This window comes from Pantherophis guttatus, chromosome 1 (assembly GCF_059756535.1).
Source record: "Pantherophis guttatus breed Tessera chromosome 1, ASM5975653v1, whole genome shotgun sequence".
NCBI lineage: Eukaryota > Metazoa > Chordata > Lepidosauria > Squamata > Colubridae > Pantherophis > Pantherophis guttatus.
Window position 1 is genome coordinate 149,615,443 of NC_142063.1, and position 12,998 is coordinate 149,628,440.

Below are 12,998 nucleotides of genomic sequence, written 5' to 3' on the forward strand. Positions count from 1 at the left end.
ACATTTTGTTTCCCACGTATAGTCATCCACCAGCCTAAATATTGTAGAAACCCTTTTCAAGAATGCTTGGGTAGGGTTTTAGACAGAAGGGAAGGGCAGTGACAGCTATTTAAATAAAGGCCTGCTATGGTATTCCCTCCCTCTCTTCTAAAAGTAGTGCATTGTAATTATCAGCTACGCCAGAAAAAACTACAAAATTGTTTTTTTAAAGGCTTTGGCTTAATATTTGGGGGGGAATGCAATTTCTTTGTTCTTTCATTAGACATTTCTAAAAAATGCTAAATATGTAAATACTTGTACAAACATCCCTGAACCCTACAATAGTAGAGGAAGTGCTACAAGGAAATATACACATCGAGTTAAAACCGCACAATCAAAGACTTTTAATGCCTCAAGGGGATTTAAATCTGGAATGTAACAGCACTTAACAGTATAATTTCTTGAAAAAAATAATTAAGTGGTTCCTGGAATTAATGAGCTTTATTACAGGACATGGCCTATTACAAATTGTGAGAAAACTGCTTTTGCAAATGTATTTTTTGCTGAGACAACCATGACAAGAATGGATTGCTCCTGGTCATGGGTGGGCCTTCAATAGATTTCTTTGCAAATGTTAACATGTCAGACATATTAAAACTACCACAACTGAGTTGAATTCACTACTAATAGCAAGAGTAATACGAATGTATCACCAGTTAAATCACTTAAATAATATCAATTATCTGGTCCCAGTAATTTAATCTCTGCAAGTGAAGCAGGAACCTTTGTAGAATACGCACAATTCCTATTCTGCACCTGTATTTATTTGGACCTCAAGACTAAATAGGGGAACTGGAGTGGAAAAAACTTCATTTCTAGGAGAATTAGAAGAAAAGCAAGTATCTCATGATATAGCAATAGCACTTAGACTTATATACCGTTTCATAGTGCTTTTACAGCCCTCTCTAAGCAGTTTACAATGTCAGCCTATTGCCCTCAAGAATCTGGGTCCTCATTTTACCGACCTAAGAAGGATAAAAGGCTGAGTCAACCTTGAGCCTGGTGAGATTCAATCTGCCAAACTGCTGGCAGCTGGTATAATCAGCAGAAGTAGCCTGCAGTACTGCATTCTAACCACTGCGCCACCGCGGCTCATATACAGTTTCTCAATGTCTTGCAAATTTTGAAATTTGTCCATGATTTATAAAATCATTCTTTTAAAAAAACAACTTTTTGAAAAAAAGTTCTTTATTTAATTCAATTCAATTCAATTCAAATCTTTATTGTCAGTGCACAACATATGTACAATGAGATTGGTTGAGCTCCCTCAGTGTACCCCCCCAACACAATACAACTCACAGTGAAGACAAAAAATCCCTAACCCAATAAATCATATTAACAAAATTTACTTTCTGCTGATAGAGATTCTTACTGCCAATAATATTAAATCTAATAAAAATAATTACACCTACAAAGTTTAAAAAACGCTTTAGAATAGAATATCTACATTTTCCAGAAGCACCTTCATTAAATAATTCTAACCTTCATTAGATAATTTACAGTAATATAGTTCATTTACTTACATTTTTATACTATCACACTCTGGCAAGACTCTCAGTAGTTAACAGCACATATTAAAATAAGCATATATGTAATAAATCTAGTAAAAAATCTGCAATATGAAAGAAATGTTGTTCATCTCCCTTCTAGCAACTATCTATGTAGTAAAAGCCCTACAAAACAGCTCAGTTTTCATCTCCTTCCTGAATGTCAAGAGACTGGATACCATTTGGAGTCATAACTAACGAGTACTGGCTCGTACTTCTCCAAACTCTAAGTACTCAAGTGGGATCTTCACTTCCATGTGGGATGTCCACACTGCATGCATAGGTTTTATTTGAAGCAGGTAGACCTACAGGCATCTAAGAACCAAGCCATCGAGGTCTTTATAGATCAAAACCATGTACAAAGAATTTTGTACATTTACATATTACTTAAAAAAAAAACTAGAGCCACGGTAGCGCAGTGGTTAGAATGCAGTACTGCAGGATACTTCTGCTGATTGCTGGCTGATTGCATTTTGGCAGATCGAATCTCACCAGGCTCAAGGTTGACTCAGTCGTCCATCCTTCCAAGGTGGGTAAAATGAGGACCCAGATTGTTGGGGGCAATAGGCTGACTCTGTAAACTGCTTAGAGAGGGCTGTAAAAGCACTGTGAAGCAGTATATAAGTCTAAGTGCTATTGCTAGAGATCTGTTCCACAAGAAATATTTTTGTGTTTGCTTTTTGTTTTTAACTTGTTGAAGCAATAGCAAGGCTTTAGGATACTTTTGCAATCTCATTTTAGGCTTATGATAACACAGAGATATGGCCACAATCAATAAACTTGAATTTTGGCACAGATGATATGAGGCTTGGTCAATATTATTAGGAATACCAAGGATAATTTTATCACTACTTGAAACTTTACATTTGTGCAAGGCAGTAGATTTTTGTAACATTTTTGAATAAAAAGAGGATGAGAGATCACCAAATTGTGCTCTGAACAGCTACTCCTTGCAAGGAGACTGGAACAGCAGTCATCCTATTGGTCTGAGGATAAGAGAAGCCATTCTCAATTCCGGTAGAGCCTTTAAGGATACTGGTGTTCCACCATCTCCTTTTTTAATCACCTTTAGATTTACAATTATTTTACAGTTAAATAAGGTCTTCCAAACAACAGATATGAAAAACTACCTAGTGAGTAATATTTCATCCCAAAATAGAAAAGTTAAATAGCAATTAAAAAAAGTTAATATCAAACAAATGGGAAAAAGCTGAATTAAGAATGCAATCGAAGAAAGTTTTAAACAGGTTAAGGGATCAGAAAAAAATGGCAAATTAGGACTTTAGCTAAGATTTCTGAAAAATTGAGTAAACAAAACAATATTTATGTGGGAAAACAGATTGTCTGAAAGGGAAAACAAAGCATCAGTGAAACCTGAGACTTCATAAATATAGAAATGGACCACTAGAGGGACTAAAGTTCTAGGCAGGAAGAAAAAAAGTGAAAGTGTAAGTAAAATCAAGTAAAATGACAAATAAAACACAGTATGATACTTGAGACATTTCAAAAGATTGGGAGAGAAGCTTATAACCAGTCTGAGAGCAATTATTTCTATACCAGTAAATTAATTACTTGAAGAATTACAATTACAAAGTACTGAAAGCTGTGATAGACAAAAATAGAGAAGAATTTATGTAGAAACAGGATGAAGTGAGGATACAAATCCTAGTTCATAAAAAATATTGGAAAATAAAGAAATTGAGGGTTATAAAAAGAGATAACAGGGTGGAAACACAAATAACAACTGAAGAGATATAAAAGGACTTATTTTTGGATTTTCAAAAGAGGGTTTCTAAAACCTTGAAAAAAATCTTTGAGATGGGAAAAAAACAGTCTGCATTGAGCTTCAATCTTAAAAAAACAACTTGTTGAACTAAAGATTAAGACTGCTAGAAAATATAATGGAATATAAAGTTGGCTTGCTTGGTCAGGGCTAAAATATGGAACATCTTTATAAAATTCTGGAAATCTTTTATGCGTTTTTGAGGATATTTGGATCAAAATAACAATAATTTTTGGATTTGTGAATTGACAGGGTAAGTATGGGAAGAGATGAGGTATATATATAACCATGGGTGGGTTTCAAAAATTTTAGCAAGGGGTTCTCTGCCCGGTTGCTGAATGGGTGTGGCCATGGTGGGCATGGCCTAGTCAGCCTCCTGCACCATGGCAGGGGGGGCGTTTTTGCCCTCCCCAAGCCTCCGTGCGCGCCCTGCACTTACCTGCATCCAAAATGGACCGCGTGGGGGCTCCTGGGAGGAGAGGGGAGGGGTAGGCGGGGCCAGCAAGGAATGGGATTTGTGGGTTCTCCAAACTGCACAGAATCTTAGCTAGAGGTTCTCCCGAACCCCTGCGAACCCCCAGCAGCCCACTCCTGTATATAACCTCATAGTGGGTAGGGAACTATTAATTTGCCTGTATTTGTCTGCAAGGAAATTCAGGAATTGCTTCTTTAAATGTTCTTTTTTTTCTTTCCTCTTTTCTTTTTCTTTCTTTTTGCAGTTTGTATTTATTCTTTTATTGTTCTTCTGATTTCAGTTTGAATTATCTTTTAGGATTGTAAAACTCATACAATTTTTTTAAAGAAACAAAATGCTGGTTAGAGAAGAGAGAATGAAGGAGAAATTGGTGAAAAGAAGTTATCTTGCCCTAAGTGCAAGGGAGTGCAAAATCACTGGAAATTAACTGCTTATATTCATAGCAATCTGTACTTTATGGGTGACACTTCCTGATCTTGCAAGCACAAAGATAAATGTTTCATAAATTGTGCAGTAGCCTTGCATAGTGACAAGTAAAGGACTGTGCTAATTCTCTCTTGAAAATGTCCAAGGAGTTCCATCTACTAGGAATAATCATTGATCTTTAAATTGTAACCACTAGAAATAAAAATATTTCTATTTAATCCGAAAGATTTGAATCATGTATTCCCTTCAAGGAGTTTAATACATCTGAAAGGAAAAGTGATTAATTCCATCAATATAGAAATCAGTCCCATAACTATTTACTACTGGATTTAAACAACAGAGTTTACCAAAATCCTGGGAAACTTTTTTTTTTTGTATCCTTCTGGAACTTGAAAACTTTCTCTTGAAACAACTGTCTCTGAGTCTTCTGTAGATCTGATAAACTGACCTTTGGACAGCAGCAGTCTTGGAAACCGAAAATCCTTTCAGCCAGCTCCAAGTCCAAATGACATTTTCTTACTTTAAAAGGCCAAAAACCATCCTTTGAGCTGTAGGTTATAGCCAAATCTGCTACAGATATTTATGCTTTGAGCCAGGGTTGTTAGGAAAGCATGTCAATCAGCAGTTAATGTAAGAGCCTTTCTTATGTTATCTCATTGCTGAAGAAAGCTCTAGCTGCTCTATCTTGATTTAACCTCTGGCACTTTTTAAAAACACTTTTTGAAAAGCATCACTTTGCAATCATAGTAGAACAGTTTTGCAAAATGCCAATCCTTATATAGTCATAACAGCATCATCCACAAACAAAAGAGGATACAGGAGGCAGATCTGAAGGGAAAACCCCCTGAAAAACAGCAAAATAAGTCGGGAGTGACATGGAAAAGGAGAGAAGGAAATATTCCATGAACTGGAATATTATAGGAAAATGTACCATATTTTTCAGAGTATAAGATGTACCAGAGTATAAGACACAGCTTAGTTTTTAGGGAGGAAAATGGGGGGGGGGAATCTGCCTACCAGGTATTCATCTGGCTAGCGTCCTTAGTCTGGTCAGCTTCAGCACATTATCCCGCTTGGGGATAAAAAAACAGCTTCGAAGGCACAGCTGAGAGGAAGCAGCAATGAGAAAAGCAGGCAAAGCACGGGGGAGATCGCTTCACTCAGCTAGCGCCTAGTTAGGGCTGAAAAAAAGCTTCTAAAGAACAGCTGACGGAGATCACTTCATTCACTAGCGCCTCGTTAAAGCACAGCGGAGAGTCAAGGGAGCAGGCAAAGCTGGGAAGATTGCTAGCTAGTGCCTCATTAGCGCCTCGTTAGGGCTGAAAAAAAGCTTCAAAAAACCTGTATTCGGAATATAAAATGCACCCAAATTTTCAGCCTCTTTTGGGGGGGGGAAAGGTGCGTCTTATACTTCGAAAAATACGGTAAGTTTGGCTCATACTGGAATCCTGTAATATCCTGCAGAATCTCATCTGCATCACATCATTTATTACCAATGAAGAGGCCCATTTCAAGGATTCACCTGTATTTCTTCTCAACAATTAATCTCAAGGGTGTGGGAGGCTACAACATCTCATGAAAGAATACATTCATCTATATATTAATATCCAGGGATAAAATTTTAGTGACTTACTAATATTTGAAGATCCAAGTGAAATCAACTGGACAAAATTACTTTTATTTTTTAGTTTTTTGATGTCCATATGGTTACAGCTGTTTCTCAGAAAGATAAAAATGGATAGACAATTAAAATGTGATATGAAAGTTGCAACAGAACTGACAGTTGCAGAACGGTTAATTAACAGTATAAAGCTGGAAAGCTGTAGATGACTTTGCCATTAAAATGGTCACAGAGACTTGAGTTTGTCAGGTTTATAAATGTGGTAATAGTTTGTATTCATAACAAGTTGGATACTGTTCAATCGATTTTTCAAATTATACATAACCAGGAATTATTTTGGAAGAGGGGTTATTTATCAGTATCACCAGGGAGTCTCTTAAAGCTTTCCGGGGATTGGGAATAAGCAATTAATGTCGGGTCCTCCACTTTTCAAAATGTAAAATCAGGTAGTTCCCAATTACTATCCTATGAGAGATACAGAGGCCTCTTCTAAGAAACAGCAAATAAATAAGCATTCATTATTTGTGAGAAATCAGTGGAATATAAAGATGTCTTATTCGAGGAATTGCCACTGGTTGGATTCAAAAGGTCTATCATCTTTAGGCTTAGAGAAGAATACTTCAATTGGAAAAGCTTGAAAAAAACTATCTCTGGAAAACTGATAAAAATGAAAAAGTTAAAGCACAATCTTGGGCACATTTATGAGAAGTAAAGCTTACTGATTTCAGTCAGGTTTACGCCCACACAAACAAGTGTTCCACAACCTTGTTCCACAACCTAAGAGCTGAACTTCTACTATCTTGTTTAATTGCACAATTCTTCAATATTCACAACACATGCAGGTTCCCAAGCCAAGATTGCAGACAACAAGTGATGTTTTCCTTAACAATTCTCTACCTAAAAAATGTTTTTTTTTCCCTCTAGAAAATTCACCCTAGGTTATTCAGCTCCAAACCAGAGCTAGATTAAGGACATTTTCATCTGTCAAAGCATCTTCTACTATATCTGAAAGATGTACTCCAACTGTGCTATGTGGGATGAGGGCCTGCACTGTTGACTTGCTGAGAATATCAGGAATAATGTTGGATTGTGTAGGAAAAGTGAATTCTTCACTCTTTCAGAAATTAAAAGGCAAATATTATATGGCATATAGATTATTAATAAACACAACAAGGATTATAGCTCACAGCAGAACACAGAGAAAGGGTAGAAAGGATTTGCAATACATCAAAGGTTTTTTTAAAGGAAGCTTATACAAACTAGCAAATATAATTTTACAAAATTTGAAAAGTCCCCATTTTACATATTCCTTTAGCATCCTGGTAAGAAACTGATTTTGCCAGGACAGCAATTTTACTGTAGCTACATTTATATAAATTGTACTCCACCTCCCATACAGTAAATAAAGTCTGTGATACTGACAAGTGGCATTGCACAAAGCAGTATGCATAGTTTTTTAAAAAGCCTATTAAAGGATATGTTTGTTAATACAATACAATTGAACTGAGCTTGATAGTTACATTCCTGAGCTTTACCAATAAGTAAAGCATAAAATGATGCCACACACACCCATATGATCTTAGCCCAAAGGCTGAGAAGTGATAATAATTTGTGATGCGTAATAACTATTAAAGAAGTGAAACACTTTTGATCTTAAAACCTTCATCCCAGACAGCAAACTGCTCTTACTAATTAACATACCCCATGTGTAGAACTGCAGAAATATTTTATCTATCTGTTTGTCTATCTATCTATCTATCTATCTATCTAACTATCTATCTATCAATCATCTATCTATCAGTCAGGGAGTTAGACTAGGAGTTGGAAATTCAGAATTATGATTATTCTCAGGCATAGAAACTTGAGGCATAATTGAGAAACTTCGGGTCAATCTTTTTCACTCCATTCTACCTTACAGGGTTATTGTTATGGGCACACAACTTTGAGTTCCTGAACAAAAGGCGGAATATTAATGGAAGCATTAATAGATGTAGCATTATAATCCTATTACTAGGGCTGTGCTGCAGGGAGCCTTTCAAGGCAGCCACACAATCTTGAAAGGAGACACACCTGCTTTAATGAGGAGGCAACAGCTACTGTTTTCACACTCTAGCACATTCCAGAGCACCTCCTACAAACTGAATCTGGAGCTCTGCACAGCCCTATAAGACACTACAGGCAAAAAACCCCACAAGTGCTAGAATGATACCCAAAGAACACAGGGATTTTTCAATGTTGATCCACCCTGAAACAATGAATTCACTGTCAGTACACAGAACTGGCATACACACAGTGTGGGCCCATCTATGCAAAAAACAAACAATGAATCATTGATTAAACATCTACCCAGGAAATACGCAGTACAGCTGGGGAATGCCATAATATACACGGTATATTTTTCCCACCTTCACTGCAAAAGATAAAGCATATTTCTGTTTTATTCACAGCTAGGATTAAGGGTTTTCTTGCACGTCACTCAATAGAAAGGATACTAGATGGCAAAGGGAGTATAGTAAGTCTGCATTACAATACATTGCCTATAAATTTCAATGGGGAAATGATTGCCACTTCGTTTCATTCTCTCTCCCATGCTCCTTGAAGAACAAGACAAAGGAAGCACATAAAGCTGTACAAAGTTGTAATGAATACCACGTGCATCCAAAATATAGTTTCCAAGTTAGCTAGTAATGCAACAAGACAGGTATTGTCAGTATAAACCTATTTAAAGGCGTTTATAGCCTGAGTGAAGCATGGCTCTTCACAATCTAATTGTGGAGTTCCCTCTAAATGAGTGCAATGGGTGTGATCTTCTAGTAATAATACAGCTATTTCTGGGCTGAAGGCCACATCTGAACTCCTGAGTGGTGTGCAGCAGGCAGGCATGTACAAACACAAGGATGGGAAGAGGCGATATAAAAATGAAATTTCATCCAATTCACATGCATTTAATGAAAATGGAGTGGGGTGTTATTGCACTCCGGTCAAACACTTAACCATGTCCTCTTTCTGTCACTTTAAAGCTTATGACTTAGCAACAACTGGTGGAGGGTTCTGGGGCTGCCTCCAAAGTTTGCTGAGGTACATTCCAGGTTGTGCCTCTCTGCTCAAATTAGAACAATTCCCATGCTTTAAATTCATAGTAGCTGAGAAATGCATAACTTATAGTGGAAGCGTATCTTTTATCAAATGGTACAAACTGACGCTGAAAATGTTCATGAATTATCAGTTGTTTGCATACTGATAGCTTGGCTGGAATAAAGTAATTCAGCGTATTCAGTGTACACAGGCAGAGAACAAGCTTTCAAGGGCAGCTGTGTTGCCTTTGTTGTGTTTTATACAACCTAACAATGACGTAGGAATCCTGATTCATTCCATGATGCTGCTATAACATTAAAAGTCCCAGAACTACCTATGAGAAGTCCCAAAGGTGCTTTTCAAAAGGCAACTTAATTTTTTTTCCTTGAAAACGTTTTGCGTCTCATCCCAGAAACGTCTTCAGTTCTGAAGCATGTTTATTCCAAAGTGCATGGCTAAATGACTAATGGAGATTCTCAATCATCCAGGTCACGGTTGTCCCAAAGGTGCTTTTCAAAAGGCATCTCTGGACTTTCTTGGGTTTTTTTCCCCTTGGAAATGTTTCACTTCTCATCCAAGAAGCTTCTTTAGTTCCCTTCTTGGATGAGAAGTGAAACGTTTTCAAGGAAAAACCAAGAAGAAGAGCCTTGGTAGTACAGGGGTTTAAGGCACCCTGTTATTAAGCTTATTAAGACCAGCTGCCTGCAATTACTGTAGGGTTCGAATCTCGCCAAGGCTCAAGGTTGACTCAGCCTTCCATCCTTTCTAAGGTAGGTGAAATGAGGACCCAGTTTGTGGGGGCAATAAGCTGACTTTGTATAAATATACAAAAGGATGAAGGCTATTGCTGAGCACATTGTAAGCCGCCCTGAGTCTTCGGAGAAGGGCGGCATATAAATCAAATTAAAAAGAAAGAAAGAAAGTCCAGAGCTTTACATTCAGATCAGCTGTCCCCAAAATCTTGGTCAGGAAACTATCATAGGGTCTAGGACAGGAGAACAGAAAAACAATTTCTAGTTTGATCATTACTGAAATACACAGTGATCACTTGTAAAACTCTAGACAGATATATAAAACTATTCACCGAATGGAAATTAATTTTAAACACAAGAATAACAAATCCCTGACTTGACTGGCTGCCTACTGTTTGGAAAAAAAAAAAAAAAGCCATCAGACTCGTTCACATTAATATAACCTGAAGAGATACATGCCAAAACAAACAATTTCACTAGGGTTTGAACCGTGGTGCATACAATTCAAAGTCTGCAGAATGAGGCAACTACTTCAAAACAAGGAGATAATGAATCAGAAATTTTAAAAGCATTTTACCTTACGAAAAGCATATGTTTAGACCTGACCAACTATGTCCCAGATTAATAAAACGATTACATTATTTTTATCTTCAGCTCCTACAAACTAATTTTTATCGAGTGACCCAGTCACCATTACTGTTTTCCCAAGACAGATAAACCTGTGGAAGTGTTCATGTATACAGTAAGTAACATACAGAAAATTGTATAGATTTTTAAAACTTAACTATTAAATTTATACTCAAAAACCCAAGGAAAGAAGATGGTGCAGATTCTGACCCTTAGTTATTCTTGTTACTATTTGGCTCATGCAAATTTCAGCTAAGAGAACTTTGCCAGCTCTTAAACTGAAAGTACATGATTAGCTGGAAAGTGTGAAGCTGATCTACGCTTGGCTGAAATTAATCAGGAATTTCTACAACATGACAGATAAGAAAATGTATTACTTTATGCAGATTATATACATCTGCAGACATCATTGCAAAAGATAATAGTCATTTATTTTGTTAAATTCTTGCTCCATGTTTTGGAAAAGAATACAAGCAGCTCTGTTTTACAGCACTCTCTAAGAGACATTACTAATGAATTGGCAACTTGCAATCAGGAGCTGCATTGTCCAGGATGTGTCAATTATAGTAAAATAGGATGATTCTGTATATACTATGTTTATCAGTCTTTTTTATTTAATTATCATTGCAGAAATATTAATCACAGAAAGATGATTCTCCAAGAGGAGACAAATTCCTATAGTTTTCATGTGATTGTAGAAGCTGGAATCCCATTCATCTTCTTTGGCAAATACAATGAGCTTGGGAAAAAAAAGCTGGTTAAGTGTTTTGAATATTAGCAAGATTTAAATGCTTCCATTATTTAGCCCATTTGGTGTAGTGGTTAAGGCACCAAGCTAGAAACTGGGAGACTAAGAGTTCGAGTCCACGAAGCCAGTTGGATGATTATGGGCCAGTCATTCTCTCTTGGCCCTAGGAAGGAGGCACTGGCAAACTACTTCTGAAAAACCTTGGCAAAAAAAACCTGTGGAGCCTCCCCCTGGCATTTTCTAGGACTTGAAATAGTTTATTCACTCCTGCTTGCATTTAGCTTATTCCCCTTGGTGGTATAACCAACTAAAACACTGAAATTGTTTGTTTACCACAAAAGTATATAGTGTGTAACATTCCAAACACTGCTGAACTATACCTCCCAAAATCTTTCACAACTGGCCACACAGGCTAGGGCTCCTGTAATTTAACATCTGGAGTGCAACATATCTTCTGGTTTAATATTTGGTTCAATTCTGGCCTCCTATCTTCTTACTTTTCTCTCCAGATCAAAGTGTAAGCATTTAGCTACATACAGTCTCTTCTTAACAGCTAGACCACTAACACTCAGAAAGATACTATAGAAAATAGATCATGCAAGTTTTGATGTATTGCAATCTACTTTTTGTATTTCTTAATCCACACAACACTGTCAATGAACATATTTCAACAGAGCTTTCTTACAACATTTGGTGAACTACTTGTTTACATATCAAAGTTCTGGGGTTGCACTTAAGTATCATCTGGATAACATTTGAAAAATAAGCTTTCTCAATATTCATGTCTATGTGAGTTGTTTAATATCTCAAGTTAACTTGCTTCTTAAATAAATGGGACCAATGTTATTTTTAAAATGTAATGCACACAGTTCTATAATTAAGGTAATTTAAGAAAAATACTTCTCCACAAAGATTATACAATTGGGATGGCTGGTTTTTTCCTGATTTTTCAGGCTTTCTGAATACAAGGAAGAAATACATCTGAATTCTGAAATGGCCAGTTTGGGGTAGGATAGTAGTTAAACTATTGTACTTAGACCAGAGAGTTCAAGTCCTCACTCAACCATGGAGCTCACAGGGTGCTTTATCTCAGTCTAGGAATACAATGTACACTCCCACATGCACTCAAGAAAGAAAGAAAAGATAGAACTACACTATTAAAATGAATATCTCTGAAAACTGGCATCATCCCTATAACCTCAATTGAACACTTTAAACTTAAGGATTCTATAGATAACAGCTGCCAAGGCTATCATTTCCCATACCTGATGATGTTAGTGACAGCATGTCAGTGATACTACAATCCCAAAGATACGCCTATTATGTTTTTTTAGACTGCTAATGTTAAACATCACAGTGAACAAGAAAAATTTTCTTCTAACTGATCTTACTTAAAATTACTTGTCAAATAACTTTACATTGTTCAACTGTAGTATTCATTATGAATCCTATAATTATTAGCAATGGAATATATTCCAACTATTATTCATCACTTGTTGGCAGATGTTCTAGCTCTATATATTGGTTGGTTGAAAGTTTTTATTCCATGGAACGTCCACGATTTCACACCAAAAGAATATAAAATATTGTTTAAAACGAAGAACATATTTGAAAAGAAATATTTTAAAGTGATATTAAGCATGCCAATATGGACTCCTAAAAATGTGCTTATAAATGAAGGCCATGTTAATATGCCCAAACTAGATACTTAAATATCTAAAAAGCATAAATATACTCCTTTTCCTAGGAGTAGTCAGAGTAGCAAGAAAGAGCACAAAATGAAGATGAAGAGATGGCTAAAAGGAAATAAAGTGGCCATACGCAAGCAAGGAAAAAATAAAATTAAACTTATGACACTCAAAGAAAGCACAAACACTTCAATGTACAGCCCAATTTTGTACTTGG

General features: G+C 36.4%; 1 protein-coding gene across 10 annotated transcripts in view; it reads right to left on the reverse strand.

The window, feature by feature from the left end:
- The window catches only part of COBLL1 (cordon-bleu WH2 repeat protein like 1), a 109,237-nt gene that overhangs the window by 50,454 nt on the left and 45,785 nt on the right, over positions 1 to 12,998 (reverse strand). The window lies entirely within an intron of this gene.